Here is a 23,583-nt window from a genome sequence, read left to right as displayed (position 1 = left end):
GGATGTAGCTCATCTGCCTGATGTAGATCTTTAATCGAGTTATAGGTTTTGCTAAACATGACAAATACTCATCCACCTCAGAGGCCTTTGCTTGTGCAGCTACGGCACATTACTTCTGTCAAAAAAATGTTGGGTATGGAGCAAAACCCGCATCTTCAGTCCAACATTATATATTTACACGGTTCAGGTGTTTGTCACAAGGATCTCTGTATCCTCCAAAAACACTCAGGCGAAGTGAACCGTGAACACATCGAGCTGTGTTTGTTTGACTGCCAGAGCTGCTCAGCATCATCTGAATCATAGCTGGTGTTTCTGATACGAGCTTCCAGCACTTTCAGTAATGTGTCACAATGACATCATGGCATAAAATAAATCTTTTACACAGCTGCAGTATCAACATGAGAAATTCTCTCCGCTCCCAACGCTTTCTTTTCACCTTAAAGGTGAGAGAATCATCATGGCTTCGGGGCTCGATGTGAGTTTTTCGTTTCTTGTTGTGTTTCCATATGAAACTACTTTTAAACTACTGTTAAAAGGAAACCTATTAAAAGGCAGAGTTGGGGTACAAATCTGCAGCTTAAATCTGTAATTCCACTGTATGAACATGTCGGGATGGATCTGTGAAGACGTAAGTGCGACGAAAAGGGAGTAAAAGCTGCTTCTAACATGATAGGTATTCCAAGAAAGCAGCAGCCATCACTGTCGCTCAAGTGGCCAATTCCCCCCTCTGCCAGTAACTTGATGTTTACAGAAGAATACAACTCCAGAAGGACCAAATGATGGTTGGTTAGCTGCAAAATTGGCCGACAGAGTAGAAAAACCCAGACTCTGCCAGAATGTATCCCAACATTTGGATAGCTGCCGGCAATTTCTGAGTCTGTTTGTAGCATCTTATCCTGTCCTGGCTGGTTATTTATAAGCAGCAAAATGTATGTGCTGTGCATGCTGTAGGTGTGTGTGAGTGCACTGCAGTTTATTCTTGACACAATGGGGGCGGGTGGTTGAATGACTACTGTCCCCAACACCCGTTACTTGCACGCACGCACGCGCGCGCGCACGTACACACACACACACACACACACACACACACACACACACACACACACACACACACACACACACACACACACTCTCTAGTGCTGACTGTCCACCCACGCACTAATCTCTGTCCCTTCACATCCGCAGAGCAGCAGGTAGGTAGGAGGTGTGTGGTCTGAGTGTGTGTGTGTGTGTGTGTGTGTGTGTCTGTTCACCAGTATGACTAACATCTTACAGAATTAAAAACCCTCAGTAGCACAGATGGCTCGGTGAGCAAACTAGACGGACAAGAGTTGGCTAATTTCAACTGATTAATGCATGAAATTCTTCCTAGATGTTACCGCATTTTCAGGCCAGAAGCAGACACATCCGTTTGTTTGCGTGCACGCCACACCTGCATGTAAAACTCTTCCTGTTACATTTGCTGCTGCAGTTTTTGCTGCTGATTTGCATCTCTCTTCCTTCTTGCCCTCACACTTTTCAGCATGTAAGACAGAGAATGGCCAGAACTATGCGGACACCTAAACATGACATTGTAATTCCCAAGAAGGTCAACACTGACATTACAGCATGACCTTTTCTGTATTCTCGCTCTTCTCTTTTTAAGTCTGCCTGATATTTTTCACATGGTGGTTGTTTAAGGGTTCCCTACATGTGATGAATTATCTTATTCTCTACATTGTGGACACAAAATGGTAATAAATTGTACTCCTATTGTGTTCATTCACCTCAACAATGGTCAAAAATTGAAATAATAAAATTGTTCAGAGTTTTAACATTTGCAGACTGAATGCTCTTGTAAGTAGGAAGTAGGTGATGCTGTGCCAGAACCCTATACATGTTGCTCTCTGACGCACCAGAAGGAAAATGTGTTGTAAGAGAACTTCCAGTTTAGAGTCAACATTGTTTTTGCACAATAGGATGAAAACATGTCTCTCACTTTAGGTGTCACTTTGTTCCATAAAAGACACCTTAACTTGTCGCTATAGTATGATAGTATGATGTCTTGAGCCAACCCCATTTCTTTATATTTTTCTGAAAAATGTTAAATAGGTGCAGTGATGTATTGAGACATCTGACAATATAAAATATACACATAAAAGGCAAAAAAAAGATTCTGTAAAAGTATGTGTGAGTGTTTGCATTTGGTATGACCACTCTTTGAAGGACATTTAAAACTTTTCTTTGGCTGCCTTTTCTCACACTGCCACAGTGATATTGAGGTCCAAGTTCTGGGGAGGCCAATCCATGATTAATAGTTAATAATACTATAATAATAGTAGTCTATTCAGGCATGCTATTACTGCACTGGCAGTGTGTCTGGCATCAGTGTCAGGCTAAAAAATGGTGTTGCCAATCAAATACTTTCCATATCCCAACACCACTGCCAGAAATGCAACCATGTTTTCCAGACAACTGTAGAAACCCACTGTTGAACCTCTCTCTTGACCCCCTCCATACATATTGACAAATATTTTAACCAAAAATATCTAAATTGCATTCATCACATCATCAGACCTGTTACAACTGATTGTCAGTCCAGTTCTTCTGTAGTTTGGCGTACCTCACCCTTTTCATCCTGCTTCCTTTCCTTATGAATGGCTTCCTGACAACCATCTACTGAGACTTCCTGATGAAGCTTCAGTGAACAGTAGGTGGATCAACAGGAGAGCCAAATGCATGGCTCAGGTCCTGTGTCCGGATACTGTTAAAAAATATTGTTTTATGCCTGTCAAACTGTGTTATCATTAAGATTTTTCATTGATTTTTCTTTTAACATTCAGTTCAGTGTTTTTGCAACAGACGGCTAGTAACAAAGTGTGAACATACAATTTAAAGTTGTCTGCTATGTGTAAACACAACACTGGATCAACCCTCGAGGTAGGTGTCTTTTCTATGGTTGAATGATTCATAGGTCAGTGGCTTAACAAACAAACAAAAAAACATTCCTTTGAAATGGTAAGGTACAAGGACTGGACTGAAAACGAGTGAAAAAGCAGGACTGGAGAACTGTTGCTCAACAAAACAAAGTCTGGCTCCTTGGAAGCAAAATACAAAGAAATAAGGAGCAGCTCAACAAATATGCAGGAGAAATATTGAGATGTTGGCATTTGGATTAATATTTTAATCCAATCATAAATTTTACCATTGTGACCCTATCACATGACTCCTACCATATGATTGATGATGGTGTTTTTTAATACGTGATTGTCTGCTGAGGAAGAGTAGTGCTCTAAACATCACTCTGTTTGAGATATTTCAGTACTGGCTTTTTAGGGTGTAGCAGCTGCCTGCTTTAGCGTGGATGTGCCTCTCTTCCTTTTAGTGTTGTATATACTTAATCATTACTTTCTACCTGCGCTTGAAACTCCATTGCTGGGATTTTCCTTTCATCGAGACACAACAAGACAGAACTTTGACATGCAGTCTGCTATGCTGACCGGGTCGTCTACATACCTTTGGTCACATCATATAAATCGACATCAAAGCATCAGTGAGATACTTATCAGATTTTCTAGATCTACACGGCTGCATTAAACATGCCTGGGTGAGTATACTGTATGTGTACAGTGCTGGACTGTAGACAAATCCCCAAGTGTTGTAAAAATATCCCGCATGAAGGGCGCTGACATCCCGTCTCTGTGGAAACCAGATGGATGTTTACAGTCCAAACAGCACACCTGATAGAAGCACACTGGACCTTTCAGCTGTGGCTTTTTTGTTTTTTTTCCAGCAAGTGAATGAGAAAAAGAGACATCCAGAGGGACAGAAAGAGAAGCAGAGGGTTAAGTTAATTGGATGGAGGACAAGAAGCAGGGAGAGGAAATGTAGGAGAGAGATCGCATAAAGCCGGAACAAAAGGCTTTACAGCAGATGAAAAAGACACAGAGAGAGAATCATGTGCAGAGGTCAGGTGAATTTCAGCTTCCAGGAAACAGAAACTTCAGACTGATTAAAGATTCCTGCTTCCTGCTACTGTTCCTGCCTGCAAAGATAGAGGTTTCCATTCACTCAGAGTCCTTAGAGGCAGAGCTCAACACAGAGTAGCCATCTTGGTCACACCTCCACTCCAGTATGTCAGTGCAGGCTAACTAAACTAGTCCTGACCATCATGAAAAGTGCTGGTAAATTTTCTAAAGTGTTCCCAAAATATCCTTTTAAATCAGTTTCCTTCCCCACAGGACGATACAACCACCATGGTGGCGGTGCATTATTTTTCTGTAAATTTCTATTCAGATTTGTCTTTAATTTAACACCTCCAACTCATATAGTACACAGTATAAATATACTCTGATTTACAATTCACATTAAAAAATATTTTCTAAAAAATGAAATACAAAATGTGAAGAAGAAAATGTGTGCTACTGGAACAAACAGAAGTAGTAGTTCACTTTTAAATTAGCACAAACCTGCAGCGACTGATCGGTAAACATGGCTTCGTTTAACTAGGACTTAAACCCTTCCCTAAATTTAACCAAGTAGCTTCTGTGCCTAGACTCTACCACATCTTAACCACAGTGCTGAAGGATCATGAGACACGCATATGCTCATTTTTGGAACAATCACATGGATGAGTTTTGAGATGCTGATAAACAAGTAAGTGTGGGGAATTTAAAACAGATGCAGAGACAGACTCTGTCTCTTTACATGGTATTGATTATTAGTATTCGTGCTTAACTCTTAGCGAAATGTGCAATTCTTAGCTTTTTCCTGGGCTTTATCAGCAAAAAATATTACAAAAGTATCTGGTGAAGGCTCACTCACCTCAATAAAAACCAAATTAAGAATTAATTAAGGAGAAAAATGTAACAAATAAATCAGATGACTGTCACTAAGAAAGACTAGTGTAAGCACTTTATGTCCAAGGAAGTTCTACCTAATCAAATATTTCCAGAAGTCCATCCATCCATTTTCAGCAGCCCAAGCAGAGAAGCCCAGACCACCCTCTCCCCAGCCACCTCCTCCAGCTTATCCAGGGGAACATCAAGGCGTTCCCAGGCCAGCCGAGAGATATAATCTCTCCAGCATGTCCTGGGTCTGCTCCGGGGCCTCCTTCCAGTGGGACATGCCTGGAAAACCTCACCCAGGAGGCGCCCAGGAGGCATCCTTGTCAGATGCCTGAACCACCTCAACTGGCTCCTTTCGATGTGGAGGAGCAGCGGCTCTACTCTGAGCCCCTCCCGAATGGCCGAACTTCTCACTCTAAGGGAGAGGCCAGCCACCCTTCGGAGGAAGCACATTTCCGCCGCTTGTATTCATGATCTCGTTCTTTCGGTCACTACCCACAGCTCGTGACCATAGGTGAGGGTAGGGGCGTAGATCGACCGGTAAATTAGGAGCTTCGTTTTTAAGCTCAGCTCTCTCTTCACCACAACAGACCGGTACAGCGTCCGCATCACTGCAGCCGCTGCACCAATCCGTCCCTTCTCCCATCACTCGTGAACAAGACCCCGAGATACTTAAACTCCTCCACTTGGCACTCCACCCTTTTCTGGCTGAAAAGGGTGGAGTGCCTCTCATTTCCAGAAGTGAGAAACTATTTGGATTTTCTTTTGGCTTTTACCCTCACACTGAGGAGCTTATAAGGTCATTGTAGGCCACGCTGTGGGATATGGATCTCATAAACATTGACTGCACACTGAATTGGCAGCAACTTTTTATTTTGCATGTTTTACTTCTGTCTTTTCCTTTTTTTCTTTAAACAGTGACTGTGTCAACGATCCACTTTTTTTTTCCCATGTAAGACCATTACCCCATCTGACATCACGACTCACATTATCACTACGACTCTTTTATTTGAGTCTCCTGGGATTTTGGTTACCTCGAATAGCGTCATTGGTAAATGCCCATTTTATGCTACGTAAACACATGAAGGCAAAACCACATGCGTGATCAATACCAGCCACACATGGGCTTGACACAGTTCTTGTTTTCTCCTGCAGTCTTTACTACTGTCTTGTTTCACACATGCACACACAGAAGGTGAGGAAACCAAAGGAACAGATGAAGCTGCTGTCAGCAGCACCTGCTCCTCCTCCACAGCTCACAGTCCTCCCCTGATCCCTCTTGTTTCTCCCCCCTTTTTTCCTTCATATCTTTATCGCTGTTCTCCCTTCTCTGTTTTCGTTTGTAGTCTCCACTCAACTCTCTTTCCAACTTCCTCCTCACTTCACCCAAGCACCTCCCTCAACAGTCTTATTTCTTTACCGCCGCAGCCTCTTTAACCTCAACGCGGGGTTACAAAACATTAACAAAATCACACGAGGTGAACCATATAATTTGCTGGAAAAAAAGATTGGGAAAAAAAGCTGTTTTCATTCTACAACTACTTTTGCTTTTCCTTGCAATAACTTTTATGTTCTCTTACAATACTTTTGGTTTACCTCGCAATAAACTTTGCACTGCCTTGCATAAAACTTTGCATTTCTTCCCTAAGCCATATGAACAGCTGATATGTCACTTTAGTCCAGTTCAACACACCACCAGTTCAGGGAATGGCATGACCGATGATGTGACGCGCTACATAAAGCATTTGCTGCTCATTACTCTGTTAAACATGTGGATCCCTGACGCTACGCAGCCACTGGCTGTGAGGACAGCTGCGCTGCTCAGCCTTATTTGCACTGCAGCCACAGCTTTGCATGGGGATGGATGGTTATACTGCTCACACTGCAAATGCGCTTGAATTATTATATTAATTAGACCATGGCAGCAAAGGATTTGAATCAGCAGTGCTTCAATTCACCAAAAACACTACAGTACTACAACCACACATACAACTCCTTTATGTAACTGGTGCCGATTCCATAAATTAATGTTTCGCAACCCTGCCATTACTTTATAACGCAGTATAGGAAACACATTAACATTTGACCTGTACACTTAGAGAGAGGGGTCAAGAGGCAACTGAAAATTATGTGAATTAACTACTAGAACATTTGCAGCCACCACACATCAGACTACTTGAACACCTCAGAAGATTTTAAATGCATTAGTACACTATTAGTGTACGCAACTCAGACTATGATTGGATGGGCTACTCAGGTGTATAAATAACAACTGAAATATTTTTTGATATACATTTCAAGATTTTCATCCACGTTATTTTGTGGTTCTTGATATGAACACCTGTCTCAATAAACACTGTGGAACAAACTCCAGCTCTACTATCTTGGATGGCAGATATTGAAAGAATTGCTCAGGTTGAGTCTTTTGGAGGCAAAGTTAGGGAGGCAAGAGTGAGATGGTTTGGACATGTGCAGAGGAAGGACAGTGGATATGTTGGATAAAGGAAGCTGAATATGGAGCAGCCAAGCAGGAGGAAAATAAGACGAAGGTGACAGAGGTATAGCGTGAGATGGAAGCACGCGATTTACTGTAAGCGGTGTAGCCCGAAGAATAAGGAGACTTGGAGAAGCAATGCCAAGAAGTACTGAAGCTGTTTAGTGTCCCATCACATTTCCCATGACAGGTGCTTCATGTTCTTTTGGCTCATTGGATTTGGCACTGATCTGAAGCTCTGTTCTTTATACATCTATTTGCACTGGCACAGACTTTCTGCTAAAGAGTGACACAGAAGAATGTTAAAAAAATAATACAATAATACAGTTTAGAGGAAGGATGGTGGAGATGGCTTGAATCAACTGGCCAACTGAGGTCTTTCTGTGTGGAGCGTGCATGTTCTTCCAATGCTAGGATGAAAAAAATCGATAGATATGATACGGTTTATTTTTCCTCCATGTGTGGAACTTAACTTAAAAAGAATTAAAACCACAAACAAATTAAGTTGAGTTGTTAGTCAATTTCTTGGTCATGAGGAATAAGAACAGGAAAACACAAAATAATCAGAGCGTTATTTTGAAAGGAGAAAGAAGTATTTCTTTCTTCTCTTCCAGCGTGCTAAACATTTTGATCCCTTAGCTCTCGAGGTCAAATTGTTCGACCTCAGATGTCCAGCGAGGGGAGCCGTCACACGACTCGTACTCGACTCGGCCAAACACAAAGAGGAGAGATTCAGGAATCTGCATTTGTGCGATTGTGTGTATTTATGAAAGAGAGAGAGAGGGAGTGAGAGCGTGAGAGGCTGTTGTATTAAGCCTTTGTTTTTCTCTCCACAGTCTTTCTTTGTTTTAATGTCTTGATGTCTTTTGACCTCCGCCACCCTCCCTCTTTCTCTCTTTTTCAACGACTTTCAGTCATTTCTGGTTGACAAAAGCAGGAACAGTTTCCATCTTTCCCTTTTGCGTCTCTCTCTCTATCTTTAAGTTGGAGAGAACCATGGGGAGAGACTTTCTCTCAGCTTTTCATCCTTCTCAATCCTTCACTTTCTCACTCCTCTGCTCTCTTTTAATCTTTCTTCATTTTTCCATTTTCACATCTTTCCTTTTCCCACTCTTTCAATTTCTTCCTCATACTCTATATCACTGTTTCATACTTCACTCCCTCCCTCTCCTCCATCATCTATCTCCTGTTTCTATTCATTCCTCTTCTTTTCCCCCTCCTTCCGTTGGTAGTAATCATCCCTCACCTTTTTCCCCATTTAAAGTTACACTTTCTGTCGTCTGTAGTTTTAATTAATCACACGACTCGTTAGCAAACTCTCCCCCTCGACTGTTAATTAATCAGGTTTCTGGCTTAATGAACAGTCTAAACTCGTTAAACCTGTTTCGCTCTTAATTAGACCGTTAGCTCGGGGGTCTAACACTCCGACAAGACTATTATCCACTACTACGCCTTAATGGCAGCCGCCGTGAGTGTGTGCGTGAGCGTGTGTGTTAAGATTACCTCACTCTCTAATGGGGCTACTCAAATATTTATAGGGCAGGAAGCTGAATGGGAAGAATGATAGCGCTCAGGGAGACAGCAGACACTGAGGGAGTACATGAGAAGACTGATGCTGCCTTCAAGTGCTCCACGTAAGTTCCAACTTCCGGCCTCGGAAGTTGTAAAGATATGAAAAGCCTGAAGGGTCACAACACACCTCTCCTCCTTCAAATGTAATGTGGACATCAGGTTGGATTGGTGAATGTTTCTAAATTAACGATGGCGGTTATTAGGACCAACATCACCCCACTGTTGGCTCACAGAAATATATTTGCATGGCCGTTATTTGCCCACATATATCAATAAAACATAGCAAACATGCGTGGCACAATTCTGCTACAGCAATAAAAAAAATCAACAAGGGTAATGCTTTACTCTGTTGGACTGATACTCGTGTTTACGAAGTTATCTGCTGACCACAAAGGTGTTAACATAGCTGTGTACTGTGTGAACAGAGTGTCCAGTTAGTTGTCCCATGATGTCTAATAGAAACTTATAAAGGCCTTTTGTATGTTATACCAAAGGGTAATCTGATAAATTAAGGTAGCAGGCAGTACTTACCTGCAAGGGAGATTACAATTAAGGAATTATCTTAATTATCTGAGGTTGCTGGAGCAGTTTATATGAGAAAGTGTATGGAAAAGATGGATAATGCGACACCACTCAGTAGTTTGTGAAGTCCCATCTTGAAGCCTCAAGCACACTCCCTTTAATTTTACACACACAAACTAAAATAAAGTATCAAAAAACATAAAACCCCATTTTGAAACCTCACGCGATGACAGAGCTGGAAGTTACCCCAAAGTCCATGAGAGAGTGGTGCGCTAGGTTAGCAGCTAATGCCAAATGTTAAACGCTGGCCTAGTTAGTAAGCTTCACTGACCAAAACTGGAACGCCGACTTATTTAATGGGCTTTTAGTCCAATTAAACATGCAGCAAGCCATATTATTGGTCAGATAATTGCATTGAAAATGCTCCAAAAGGTAGAAATAACCACAAGCAGTCACACTCCTAATAATACACAACTTTAAGTCTTAGTAATTGAGAACATGGTTTAAACTATAAGCCATAAAAAATACACCCCAGTAAACTCCCGAAGAGACTGAAAAACGTTTTTCATGCAAGCCTGTTAACATGTTTATCTCTGCTATAAATTTCAGCACTTTAACATCAGAGTCTGCGAGGGCTGACTCACTTTTGAAGCCAGCATCACATGCAATTAATAAGAACGCCCTAACACCCTCCGTCTATTTTAATAAAACCATTACCTGAAAACGCTTTAAATATAATAGTTTTCACCAGACTAGCATGCTTTAACTAGCAAGCTTGCCAAGGAGAGGATGTCATCCATGAGTTTTCTACTGGCGATGTTTGGATAGCAGATTCAGTCTCAGTCTGAGAACTAGTCTTAATTCTAAAAGTCTTTGTTTCAAGTTTACAATGGGAAAAATTGTTTTCAGGAGTCTGAGTGTAACAGAAGCATTTTGCTAACACACCTATCAGGACATTGTGTGCATGTAGCCTTAAGGTCTGAGCTGCTGAAAGGTCTCACATTCCCTCTGTAATTTTAGACAAACACAGTAATATAAAGTGTCAAAACTTGTAAAAGACAACAGAGTATGCTAAAGTATCACAGCAATAAGCACTGGAACAATCTGCTGAGGACCATTGGATGTTTTTCCGCTTGTTTGGCAGGGGAAAGGTTGGGAAATTTACAAAAACACAAATCTCAGTGATTTAGAGCTGCAATTTAGATCAGATCTGAGTCCTGAATGGTTGCTTCGTCCTTCGGGCGAATCAAAACAGCTCTGCCAAGGGAATGAGGTAATTCCACTTGTTTCCAATTCAGTTCACTTGTTTCAAGAATTTTCTGGCAGCAAGTGTAAGGATCTTAATAGAAGAGGAAAACAAAGGCAGATTGCTACATGTAATTAAAGAGCCGAAATGTGTGTAAACTGGCACGTGATTGAAAGTAGGTCATGACACAAGTGGCACAACATTGGAGTGACCTCACCCTCATTCAGAGATTTCCCCCTTCGTGTAGAACAAATGGGACTTTAAGACCCTTAATTATGTTAAATGACTGGTTGACGGTTATCTTTAGCGACACAGGAGGCAGAATGACAGGCAGCAAATGAGAGAGATGGGAGATGACGGCATCTCTGTGGTATCTGGCTGGGGAAAGTTGGAGCGATGACATCACACTGTCAAACACACACACACACAACACAAATCCACAACGGAGAAAAAGCATGAGGTCAAGGTGTTGTGTTACACTGATGAAGAGCAAGGGAAGACGAGGATAGGAAATGAGAGTTAGGGGAGAGAGAGAAATAACGTGAGGGATAGCCGGCGAGAGAGAGAGAGAGAGGAGGGAGAGAGAGAGAGAGAGAGAGAGAGAGAGGAGGGAGAGAGGAGGGAGAGATGTGCTCTGGCTGCTAAAGAAAGAACAAAACAATAAAACATGAGAAAGAAGAAAGATGAGGGAAAATAGGTCAGCATTAAGTCAGTGTTGAGGGACTGGGTGGAACCAGATGGGAAACACATGCTGTGAAGCACACACAGAATGAGTGTGGGTGGAGCCTAATGATGATGACCTATTGACACCAGATACATGAATGACACCCTTCCTCTTTACTTCCTCTCCTCCTGTCATTCGCTCTTGAAAAAATATCTATCTGAACTTTATCACTATCAAGCCTGTGGAATTCTGGGTATCTGAGTCCCTCAAGAATTTTGCAGCAAGCCCCTTTAATCAGTGCTGTAACTTCACAAGAATGCTGCATTCAAGTCACATGGGAGAGGGGGTAAATAAGAGCTACCTGTAAGAAAACAGTGATTGCCTAACTTTCAACCTGAGAATAAGATAAGGAAAGACTTCCCAGCCTATTTTCAAATTCTAAATTGCAATACTATTAAAATAATACCATAAAAACACATATTCCAACCAGAAATACTACTCAAATACATCTATATAACTGCTCTGAACTATAAATTGTAAAGAAAACACATAGTTTTAAGTCACGTGACTGGAGCTGAGGCCTGTCTGGAAGAAGTCACTGTTCAGAGCTGCTGGACACTTGTTACAAAGTGACAGTGTCAAAGTGCTTAGGTATTGAAAACAAAGCACTTGTATGAATGTGTGTGTGACTGAGTTGTAGTGAATAACAGTTACGTTCAATTTTTGTTTTTGTTTCAAGCTACGAATGTTTAAAACATAAACCAAAGGTAAAAATAAAATCAAACTGCACGTTGTGGTCACTGAATGGCACATGCTGCAGCAATTTCAATTACTAACATCAGCAAAATTCCTGCCAAAGCTTAATTTTAGCAATGTTGGAAAACCCTTTCCTTTGTTACTGCTGTCTAGATGATCACATACGAAAATAAAGAGCGTAATATATTTCAATCTGGAGTTGTAGATTGTTTTACTGTTTGGGGTTTGCAGGGTAAAAGGGCCAGGGGCTGCTGTGAAGAAGGACAAATCGGTATGATTTAGTGCTGATGTTTGCACTGCAGGTTAAAAGAAACGTTTTCACGTGCAGGGCTCTCTTTGTAACAGGTGTGAACTAAGTAAATGGCTACTTACTGCACCTGGTTGAAAAATTATTCAGCACTAGAAAAATAAACCCATGAGTAGAGGAAAGCTCATCCTTTCCTGAGCTTTCCTGTAATGATGTGATGTCACCTAAAACTCTACCTATCATGTCATTCCATGTTATGTTACTGGATAACAGAAACATTACATGACTTAGGACTCAGATCTTAATTTATTTCTATTATTAATTTAGACTGTTTATGTCAGTGTTGAATACCCAAAGGTAAAGAGATAACACTTCTATTTCCCCAGTTTATTACCGTCATATCAATAAACTACACAGTTAAAATTTTCAGCCTACTGGCTACAATAACTAGTATTAATTGTCAGTAATAGTTCATATGGCTGAAACCTGCTTATTTTTCAGTTCATTAAACATTGAAATGACACGATTTGGTTTACCATTATTAAAAATGTTTTATGAATTGAAACTTGAGAAACTCGGAGCTGCTGTTCTGGTCTCAGAGGTGAACTAACAAAGAAGAGGCCACAATAATAAACACTCTATTACAGTTAGAGAAATCTAAATGGCTATGTAGGCTGGTGTGGTCTAGCTTAAAGCCACATTAAAAATAAATTAAAAATGTCAATGCATTTACCAAATATCTGGAAAACTGTTTACATGACCTTAACATATAACCCTATTTCGTAAAGAGGGTACTCTGTGGAGATCGGATCAGGTCATTTCTGGATGTGCCAAAGACAAAACATCTGTAGAAAAGTTTTGCACGTCACAGTCAAAAGAAATTAACTCACACCTGCTATTGAATGAACACCTTGTGGTATTCAGGTGTCCTGTCAGTGTTGTTGCTCACACATGGGAATGTGTGCGTGGTTTGTCTTTGTGGAGCGCTACTGGGCGTATACATCTTTGCATGTTTGTTTTCTTAATCTTTGCATGTTGTTACCAGTGTGTGTAAGTGTTTCTGGGTGAGGATGAAACAGCATGACACCTACGTTTTATTGTCTTTCAGAGCCGCTGAAGCGTGAATACCTGATTGTCTCCATCGTGCAGAGAAGCCAGCCCTCGACAACTGTGGCCGTCACACTGCGGTGACGGTGCCAACGTGTGTGTACGCGCATTAAACAATACACACTCTCACACACCCACATAGGTAGTATGTAAAGATGGGCACACATCGCAATTAAGGTACAGTTCATTCACAGCCTGTGCAGTTAGTACTTTTTATAATAATATAATGTATTAGCATAAAATACCCAACCTTTGCAAGGGACTGCTGGGTTTACATGTCAAAGCCCGCAGCTTTTCACATTGATGACATATTGGTGCAAGATCCAAGAAATGAAACATATTACAGTACAAACTCCTGACCAACACTGAAACCAGTCTCACTAACAGTATGCACCAACTGTTCTTCATCCAGGTGGTGTTAACAGTAAAATAGGCAAAGAGTAAATTTATCGCTGCTCCTTGATTATTTTAAACTGCCTGCATCTTTTCTAGCCTAGCTGACCATTCAAAGTATTACCACAAGCAGATTAACAGAAGCATTAGTTTCAGTTAGTTTTCATTTTAGCTTACGTTAAGGTTCACATGGACATTAATTACAACTTAACCTGAAATATACACTTTACCCTGCATGACTTGGCAGGGTGACGTTTTGTCGTAGCTCACATAGCAGTGAAGAAAACAACAATAGCCCTACTGATTTATGCTCACATGGCAATGACAGGGCTGACACTACTAATGTATAAATACATTTACTCCTTTTTAGCAAGAAAGCAAAGTAAATCGATCTTACTGACAGCTCAGTTTGTACAGAGACACCTGATTTCCGTCAAAGACAGAAAGAGCACCGTTCTACTTGAAAAACCCTTCTCCTCACATATAAAGGCTTGAACAACCAGCCTTATCTTAAAGACCTCACAGTGCTGCATCACTCCATTAGAGCTCTTTGCTTTCAGACTGCAGGATTACTTGTGGTTTCTAGAGTATTTGTTGGAGGCAGAGCCTTCAGCTTTCAGGCCCCTCTTCTGTGGAACCAGCTTCGAGTTTGGATTTTCTACTTTTAATTAGGCATAAAACTTTCTTTTTGATGAAGCTTATAGTCAGGGATGGATCCTGAACCGTCTTTTAGTTACACTGTAAAAGACCTAGGTTTTGTTTATACACCACTCTACATTTAATCATTTGTTGTTATTAATCTCTCGCTTGCCTTTTGTCTTGACCTGGTGCTCTGACCTGAGCCTGGATCTCCCGGATGTTTTTTTGTACTTTATATACAAAAAATTGAATTGAAATAGAAGAAAGTACCAAATGAAGCAAAAATTAAAAATTAAACAAGCTTAAGTGTCCTCAGGTGATAGACAGTGATTTTTAAACTGCATTTTGAGCCTGCTCGAATACAAATCATATAAATATCACATCCTAATTTCGTAGTTTATCATATTTTCTTTCATGTGTAATGAAGTAGATTAGGATTCAGAAGTGGAAAACTGTACTTGTGTAAAACTTGAGTAATTGTGATTTTTGTGATGCAAACATCAGATTTCCAACCAGCTTTCCCATTTTTTCCTGTCACCACACATCACAGCGAGCTATCGCCTGCTACATCACAAATCTGGATCCTTGTAGACATGTTTCCTACAGCTTAAACGTGTTATCAGGTACCATAAAATAACACATTAATTCAAGTTCCGTCTGATTCTGCCGAATCACAAACTCATTAAAGTGCTTCAAGCGCTCTCTGCCACTGCTGTGATCCCTGCATCATCACATGTGAAGCTTTCCGTGTGGTATTTGCATGGGAATAATTTGGGATTTTCCACACGTGCCACTGATGTGGTCCCTCTGTAAACACACTGAAAGAACTAAGCAACAACCACTAATCATATCTGGTCGGAGAGACGTTGCCAGCTGCTTCCCTTGTCAGGTGTCGTCAAGGCCATTTGTACGTCATCACATGTATGCTCACCCCAGAGAACCTCTTTTAAATCTTCCACAAACATTTTGCATGTGGCAGGATTTTTTATTAAAATGAACTGCACAAAACAAAAAAAAAAAACTGCTAAAAAAACCAGCCGGTCCAGTTCTGCAGGATCCAAATACCTCCACAGGTGTGACCAGTCGTGATCATACCAAACATCATGCACATTTAGACAGAATAACAGACGTCTCCTCTGTAAGCTTTAAGTCAAACAGCTGACTCGAGGTTTACTTCAAATGAGTCAGTGGTGGATTCTGGGAAAGGGTTTGGTAAGGATGACCATGACTGATGGGAAATACATGTACACACACCCAACACACATACACACACACAGTCCCAGATTGTTATGTATTTTATTGCTTTGGCAACATAGTAGTGACAGCCGTGCCAATGATGGATGTTTGAATTTAACTGAACAGAGGGGGAGGAGAGGGGGAGAGACACACACACAGAAAGATTAAACAAAAAGTGAAACACAAACAGAATTATATTCAAAAAAATAACCAAAGGTACTGAATACTCAGAGACCTGTTTTTTTTTTTTTATAGTTTCCCATTTCAAAATACAACCACACGAACTGGGCAACAGTGGAGAAGAGGAAACAGATGCAGCTTTCTTTTCAGACCCTGTCACATGTGTTCTTCTATACCCACGAGGACTCTCAGTGACATGCCCAAGCTTCACCGTCTGACCTCTAACCCTTAACCTTAAAACCAAATCAGGGTTTTAAATGAAGATGAAAGAAGTGCAAGAGCACATGCTCACATTGTTGCATGCAAACGAGAATAAATATCTTCTAGATTTACAAAATTATCCATTACCTCATGGAAAAAATGAAACACTTAAAAACTTAATTTTCTGCTGATGTGCAAACCCAAAGCTTAAGTGATTTTAGTGGCACTAAGCTATTATCATTACACGTTAACACAGAAACCAAACCAGCCTCTAGGCCCGCACCCAGTGCTGTGTTTCTGGGTCAGCTGCAAAATTATCAATTCCCTCTAAACCCTGGACCAGTCCCCAGTTGGTCAAAAGAAAACTCAAAGATGTATTTCTAACACGTGTAGTTATTAGCAGCTTTTTCTGATCTTGAAGTTCTGATCGTTTTTAGAAAGTTCTGACCTGCAATGATAATCGCTCCTCGTGGAAACCACTTCAGTGTCGCCAGCATCCAGTTACATATCCAGCAACTTCTTCTTATCACAAATTTCTGGATTTCAGAAAACTCCCTCATCACCGCAGAATAAGGAAGTGGCTCAATGACATCATTTCTGATTGACCAATAACTGAAATGGTGCGATGTCATGTCTACTTTGCTGTAAACCAGCTGATTTTCATGAAATGTGGCTGTGCTGCTTGACTAGTTACACATTTTTATTCACCACATATGTGCCACCACCATTACTGTACCTTTCTGTTGTATGCTGATACAGTTTAATAGCGTACAACAAGGCTGCTGTACAGTACTGACCCTCGCCCATTATTCATCCTGTGCTACTGCGCGCTCAGCAAAATGCTGAAGGTTACAGCTGACTCAAGAAGGTGCTATAGTGGGAAATAGTCAAATTAAAGCATCCCACAGTTGTCTGCAGTGCACTCCGAGACTCAGTCTCTTGAGTCTCACTCAAAAAGGCACAAATATTTTATTTTTATTTTGTGCAATATAACAAATACGTGTGAAACAAAAGATTACCAAGTAATTACCCTGTTCAAATTCAAATTTTATCTGTGTACGTGACAAATAAAATTTGAATTTGAATTTACTGGTAACTGTAGCAGTGTACAATATTACAAGTACAATATTTTTCTTTGTATTAGAAGATGGTAGATATTAAAGTACATGGATTTTGTAAGCTAGCATGCCTGGAAAGTCTTGCATGGAAACAGAAAAATGGGCTGGAGCTTTAAAAATAATTCTCAGATAAGACTGGACTGTCCTTTAAAGCCCACAACAGGCTAACCAGTCAAATCAAGGAACAACGAGCCATAGCCAGCCGAAAAGGGTGAGAAAGGTGCAGTCTGAAAAGCTTTAAAACAGACAATTAGTGGCATCTTTGAAAGGAAAACGTTCCCTTCTTCCCAGAGACACATATGTAGATGGAAATATAGACACAATGTTATACAACCACAGCCAATCAGAGCAAAGTGAAATAAAACAACGTGTTTAGGACAGATAAAAATTGATTAATCAGATCTCGAGATAATGCAAAACTACTTTTGTAAATTTGTCCAACAATAAAAATATTCATCCCAGGACCACTTTAAATACTTTCCACCGCTGGTATCTGTGATAGGTGTTTGGAGATGTGCCGACAGTGATCATGACAAAGAGGATGACTCAGGTCTCCGAGGCCTAGGTCCTCATCAATAGTAGGAAGTAACCCGAACCCTATGGCCTCAAAAATCTTTCCAAGTAACACATGAGACACTATTTATATTTTTCCAAAGAAGTCGTTTTAATTTTTCTCACAAATATATGGACAGGAGTTTGGTTTAGAATTACTCTTCATGAGACCTCAAAGGAATAATCAGTCAATCAATCATCATTTTAATATACTGCCCTGCACGTTTTTTCCCCCTCGTCATTCTGGCTTGGCCAGAGTACATTTATAACCCTGCAGGGTTCCCAAGCAGGATCTAATTATCTAATTACGTCCGTTTTGACCTCGAGAGTGGCACGCATCTCCTCTGTCCTTGAAGTCACCGTGCCCGGTCTCTCAATTTGGCATTTAACCAGCTGATATTTACATCCCTTAAAAAGGCCTGGACCTTTCAAGGAAACAGGACGCATTGCTTGTTTTCCTTGCTCTCTGTAAACTCCTCTTTAGGGCTACTCAGCATGTTCGGCTGAGTAGCCTTAAACATTGTTGTCATCACTGTCAAGTTTGCTCAGATCTTAATTGACAGCAGATGCTCGCTTGTTCTAAATCTACAACAATCTGCTGCTTTTTACGAGTTAATATTTTCAATACTCACAGCTAGTTTAAAGTCACTATCCCAGATGTCTGCCACCTGTTTGCTTCGCGTGCATTTCCCCTCTCTGTCCGCATGCAAACATATATTTCCATTTAGGTCGTTGCTGTGCATGGGGGCTGCGAAAACAAACTGGATTTATTCTGAAGTTGATATCAGCGCAGCGGGATGCCTGACTTGCCGTCTCTGGAGGTTGTCGGGGCAACTGCATCCTCACTCCCTGTCAATAAACCGAGCGTGGGTGAATTTACCCCTGAATTATTCTGCTGTTTAGTTCTATCTAAATACTGCGGTGACCCGTAATTTGAGCCAGTTCAAATTGTTTGTCATTGCCGTTTATTTTGCACTCTGGACCTCAAATTTGCAACAAAACTGCACCAAACAAACTCTCGCCTCACATTTTGCTGGTGAATCACTGTCTGTTGCGTCATTTGATCTCTTGTTTCTGTATGTTTGGATTATTGTGAGCGAGTACTGTGTTGATGAAAGCCATATTTCCCACTGGGGAGAGTAAAAAAAAAAATCCTCGAAGCCTCGACCCCGAACACCTCTTTTTGCTTTTGTTACAGTGCAAGCATTACCCAACTGGGGCAAAACAGCTGCAACAATATCAGAGCAGAGACAGAAAAGCGGGGAGGGAGTAAGGAGATAGAGGGACGGAGAGGGAGAGAAAGAGGAGGTCAGCGAGGTTCTATTTTTATCTTTCCAGAGTTGGGTCTCAGCTTGAATGGACGTAAAGAAGAATTGTGTTGAAAGGCATGTGCATGCAAATTGTTTCATAACCTTGGCACGCAGCAGGCTGCTGAAAGCCTCTGAGTTTGTGTGTGTTTGTGTTTGAATTATCAGAAAACACTTCATCACATCTTCGCTGTGACATAACTATGGCACATCTTCTCATTGCAACATTTTCTGTGGTGCAACCAGGTCAGGAGGGTACAAAACCTGAGAAAGCTAACGCTACATTATGATCCATAAAGACATTCAAAGGTTATCAATAAGATAAGAGAAATAATGTGTAATCAGAAAGAAAATAAAGTGTAACAATCAGAAATAAAGTTTGAAAAGAAGACAAAAAATACTATAAATACCATAGAAACCAGTGTAACCAGAGCAACAAGAGCACAGAAACTCGAATAACTCGTTTTGCAATATTAACTGTAAAAACATGCTAATATTTTCACAGAGATCCATCAACAAGTTCAGCACCACCCTGCATTGCTGTTTAACTGAAGAATCACGGATCCCAAACTAATCGGCGCATCGGCATCGTGTCCACACAAGACGCAGGACGCTGGATCGTGAAGCAGTCAGACAGGATGTAACCACCTCCGCTGCACTCTGAAACACAGTATTTCCAGTGGCTTGCAATGAGCGGTGGTAGTCTGCTGCTGCGTCAAACACAGCCTGCAGCTTCAGAGATCTCATGTAAATTCTATTGAAAGTTGAAAGTTGATCGCTCTGTGACGAATGTTCGCTTGGCCAATAGAAACAAGGCAACTAGCCATCAACAGGCAGAGAAGGCAAACAGGAAGCTGATCTGAACTGACTGAATACAATTCTGCATTTTCACTGAGACCACAGGAAAGCAGAACTGTATCTATTAGTGTGTCGCAGCTTGGAAACCCAGGGTTGTAATCACAACATTTTAAGGCTTGCGGTTAGTTCTCACTGGCCAACTTATAGATTTGCATGTACTCCATGCTCAAGCCAGAGATGAGCCAGTCAGTATGAGATTCACAACAGTGTTGAGCTTCTACACTTGTGGTTGGATTTTTCAACACAGCAGTAAAACAATGATATTAACTCTTCCCCCCCTAAAGATGACATTTAACGACCTCACCAGTACCCTCAGTGACGAGATCTGACACCTCAGCATATATAGGTTGTGCAATTTTCCAAGAGTAGCGTTAGTAAAATGTATAGGCAGAGATCAACCTCTCTAACAATTCTGAAATATGAAAGAAACTGCTGAGTTCAGAAAAGAGAAACAAGGGTTAGCCCAAGTAGGCCTCCAAAGGGAAAGGGTTACATTTACAGATGAGGCATCCAAAGAGGAGGCTGATTGCCCACACAGCTTCTACTTAAGTTAGCTCCACGTGAAGGTCAAACCTCTGCATAAGCTGTAACAACAACTCAAAGCTCCGATATTCAGTCCCTTTCAGTCTTCTGGAGAATGACATGTGATTGGAAATGTTCTCAAAATAAGATCCTAAGTTTGAATTGTATGTATTTCTCTTCTAATTCGGGGAGATTTGAGGCTGAATGCAAACCTGAAAGTTCATCAGTTGTTCAGAAACTATTAATATTTTTTTTTCCCTGTACAATTCAGTGTCACGTTGCTCCAAAACATATGGTCATGGTTGGGTGAGGAATAGTTATCACCAACAATTACCTAGACCTCAGAGGGTTAAGCAGTCATCGTCACTTCAAATGCCAAAATAACAAAATAATGTTTTACAATGGAAAGTCTTTGCAATGTCCCTCCAGTCTGACTGTATACAGGTGTTTACAGTGAAACTGAAAATTCTTTCCTCAAAGAAATTTCCTTTAAAGCGGATTTATGTTCTTTCTAAATGCAGCATTAAATGTTAAACATGCTGCGTGGAAAATCCAAAGGTTAGAGACACAAACCTGAATTACCCTGACTATTCAAATGTGTTTGCGTACGAACGGTTTGATAAGTGGATGGAAACAAAGCCTTTAAGGAACATTTTTGGCCCAAACACACTGCTCTGATTCACACCGGTGTTTATTAAAAGAAAAACTCATCATCGCATCTACAAAGCCCACATTATGCAACACAAACCGCACAGTCCACTGTCCAGAAAAAAAACCTTGGAACGTCTAAAAGGCCGTCATGAAATCAGGATGAGATGCCGGCACGGCTTACCTTTCGGTCTGCGCTCTGTCAGACTGGTTTCAATGGGAGTCCCGACAGAAAGTGTCCTTATGTGGCCATCCTGTGAGAAAACACACATGACAGCGATCATTAGTGTGAGATCATTCATAAAACAAACAAACAAAAATAGCTGTGACAAGATAACAATATTTTTCCATGATGCATAGAACATGTTAGCCATGAAAATGTGTAATAAGTTTCAGTTATCAAATGCTGTACAAACATCCTGTAGCATCAGCAAAGGGCCCAAAAGGTCTGTCTGCCTTTTTTGCATTTCCAGGTGTGAAATCAAGGCTCTTTATACTGCTCATGGCTGCTGTGCCGTTTTTAAGTTTGTCTTTTTATAGAGTTTATTCTTGTAGATTCAATTAGAGGCTGCTGTGTGTGTGTGTGTGTGGGGGGGGTCCTGTGTATTTTTCTGAGAGAGTCCAGTCACAGGAGTAACAGGAAATAAACAGGATGCGGTCGAGGAAGTGGTCACAGGAGGTGCGAAGAAAAGAAATCCTAACCCTTTTTAGTGTTGTAAACCCAGACAACAGGAAGACACACTAGAAAATAGAAGAGAGGAAGAAAAAATAGTGTTGGATGGACAGAGAGAGAAAGAGAGCCATGAAAGTCGGGGTGAGAGAGAGATTAAAAGTAAGAAGGTGACAAGATAAGATGGGGAGAGAGGAAGAAAAAAATGGAGAAAGGCAGAGGAGCTGGAGAACAAAGGAGGAGGAGAGGAGACAGGCGGGGAGAAACCTTAGAAAAAGAGGAAGAGTAGAGAGAAAGACAATAGTGAAAAAAAGAAATGTGGAGTGGGATAAGAAGGTGAAACAAAAGGAAGGAAAGACGTCGAGGTTGAGAAGATGAGGGGGAGAACAAGATTGAAAGAAAAGTACCAAAAATAATAAGAAGAGTAAGTACAACAACGACAGAGATGGATGGGCGGGGTTAGGCAAACAGAGTGAAAGAAAGCTGCACAGAGAGAGAGCACGAGAAAGGAGGAGAGGAAGAGCTGAAGAAGGAGAACGGGAGGAGGTGAAAGAGGTTGCTGCACAAACATGGAGGAGACAGGTGGCAAAGGGAGGGCCAGACAGAGGAAGCAAGAGAGAATACTGAGGGGAGACGGGAGGATGGTGTAAAGACAGAGGCGGCAGTGGGGGAGAAAGAAAAAGAGGGAGAAAGAGAAGAAAGAGGAGGGGACAGGCAGAGGAAAATAGAGATGTGTAAACAAGAAAGAAACAAGGGTGTAGAGGAAAGAAAAGAAGGGAGACGAGAGAAAGAATGAGACATGGTAAGAGGGGTAGTGGGGAGCAGGAAGTAGCGAACAGAAAGAGGAGGAAGGAGTGAGTAATAAGGGGGAAGAGAGGAGAGAAAGAAACCTCTCAGACAGGAAAGTTCCTTCTATTCATCTGATTTGTCGTCTCGGTGCCACATGGTTTCAAATATGGCTGAGAACGGAAACACACGCGCGCGCACGCAAACACACACCACATATACTATTTACACACAAACAAGAGCGGAAAAGACCAAAAGAAATCCAAACACATACCAACAACGTAATAGATGGAAAACAACAAAACACATACACTGAGAGAAAAGTGTACAGTCATATGTGTCACTCACACACACACACACACACACACACACACACACACACACACACACACACACACACACACACACACACACACACACACACACACACACACACTGTGTTTGGAGATCAGATTTTTCCAAGTCGTCCTCTTGCTCCAGTCTGCCAGGAGCGAGGCAGGGAAAAAATTACGACGACGTTTTTTCTGTTTCATGTCTGTCAAAACACACGTGCAAACACACACCGCACACACATGGCGAGGCTGACTCGTGTGTTTCCATCCGTGTGCATGCATCGAGGAAAACAAAGTCAACCAGCTGCGCCGGATCGAGTCTCTTTTATTGGACAATTCCTAACAAGATGATCACACTTAATCTACAACGCAGCCTCTCTGCATGTTTTAGCCATAATCCTGTTAGGCTGAGTCCAGTGAATGATTCCATGAGAGCCTAACATGAAACCGATCAGCTCCACTTATTGATTGTAAAACCATGCCTACTGCTACACCTGATGAGGAAATTCATTATGCTTCCAGACTCACAAAAATGCCAGAAAATAATATTTAAACCAGCTGCATCACTTCTAGAAATAATCATTTTGTGCCATTTTGCCCCCCAAAAATATTATTACAACTGGTTAATCTGCATTTAATGATCTTGCCTGATCAGTCGTATTCTGTTTAATTTCTCAAATCATAGCAATTGATAACTTAGATTTTAT

The 23,583-nt window shown here is 41.1% G+C and overlaps 1 protein-coding gene across 4 annotated transcripts in view; it reads right to left on the bottom strand.

Moving 5' to 3' along the window:
* The window catches only part of hivep2a (HIVEP zinc finger 2a), a 121,759-nt gene that overhangs the window by 40,362 nt on the left and 57,814 nt on the right, over positions 1-23,583 (bottom strand). For all 4 annotated transcript variants that reach the window (XM_085381190.1, XM_085381189.1, XM_085381191.1 and 1 more), the window contains one exon: positions 21,273-21,342. The gene's annotated coding sequence lies outside the window, so the exon portion shown is untranslated. The remainder of the gene's footprint in view (positions 1-21,272; positions 21,343-23,583) is intronic.

Source organism: Rhamphochromis longiceps, linkage group LG15 (assembly GCF_057381845.1).
Source record: "Rhamphochromis longiceps isolate RC_006_pf linkage group LG15, R_longiceps_female_GT1.1, whole genome shotgun sequence".
Taxonomy (NCBI): domain Eukaryota; kingdom Metazoa; phylum Chordata; class Actinopteri; order Cichliformes; family Cichlidae; genus Rhamphochromis; species Rhamphochromis longiceps.
This window is presented reverse-complemented; position numbering and strand designations above follow the sequence as displayed.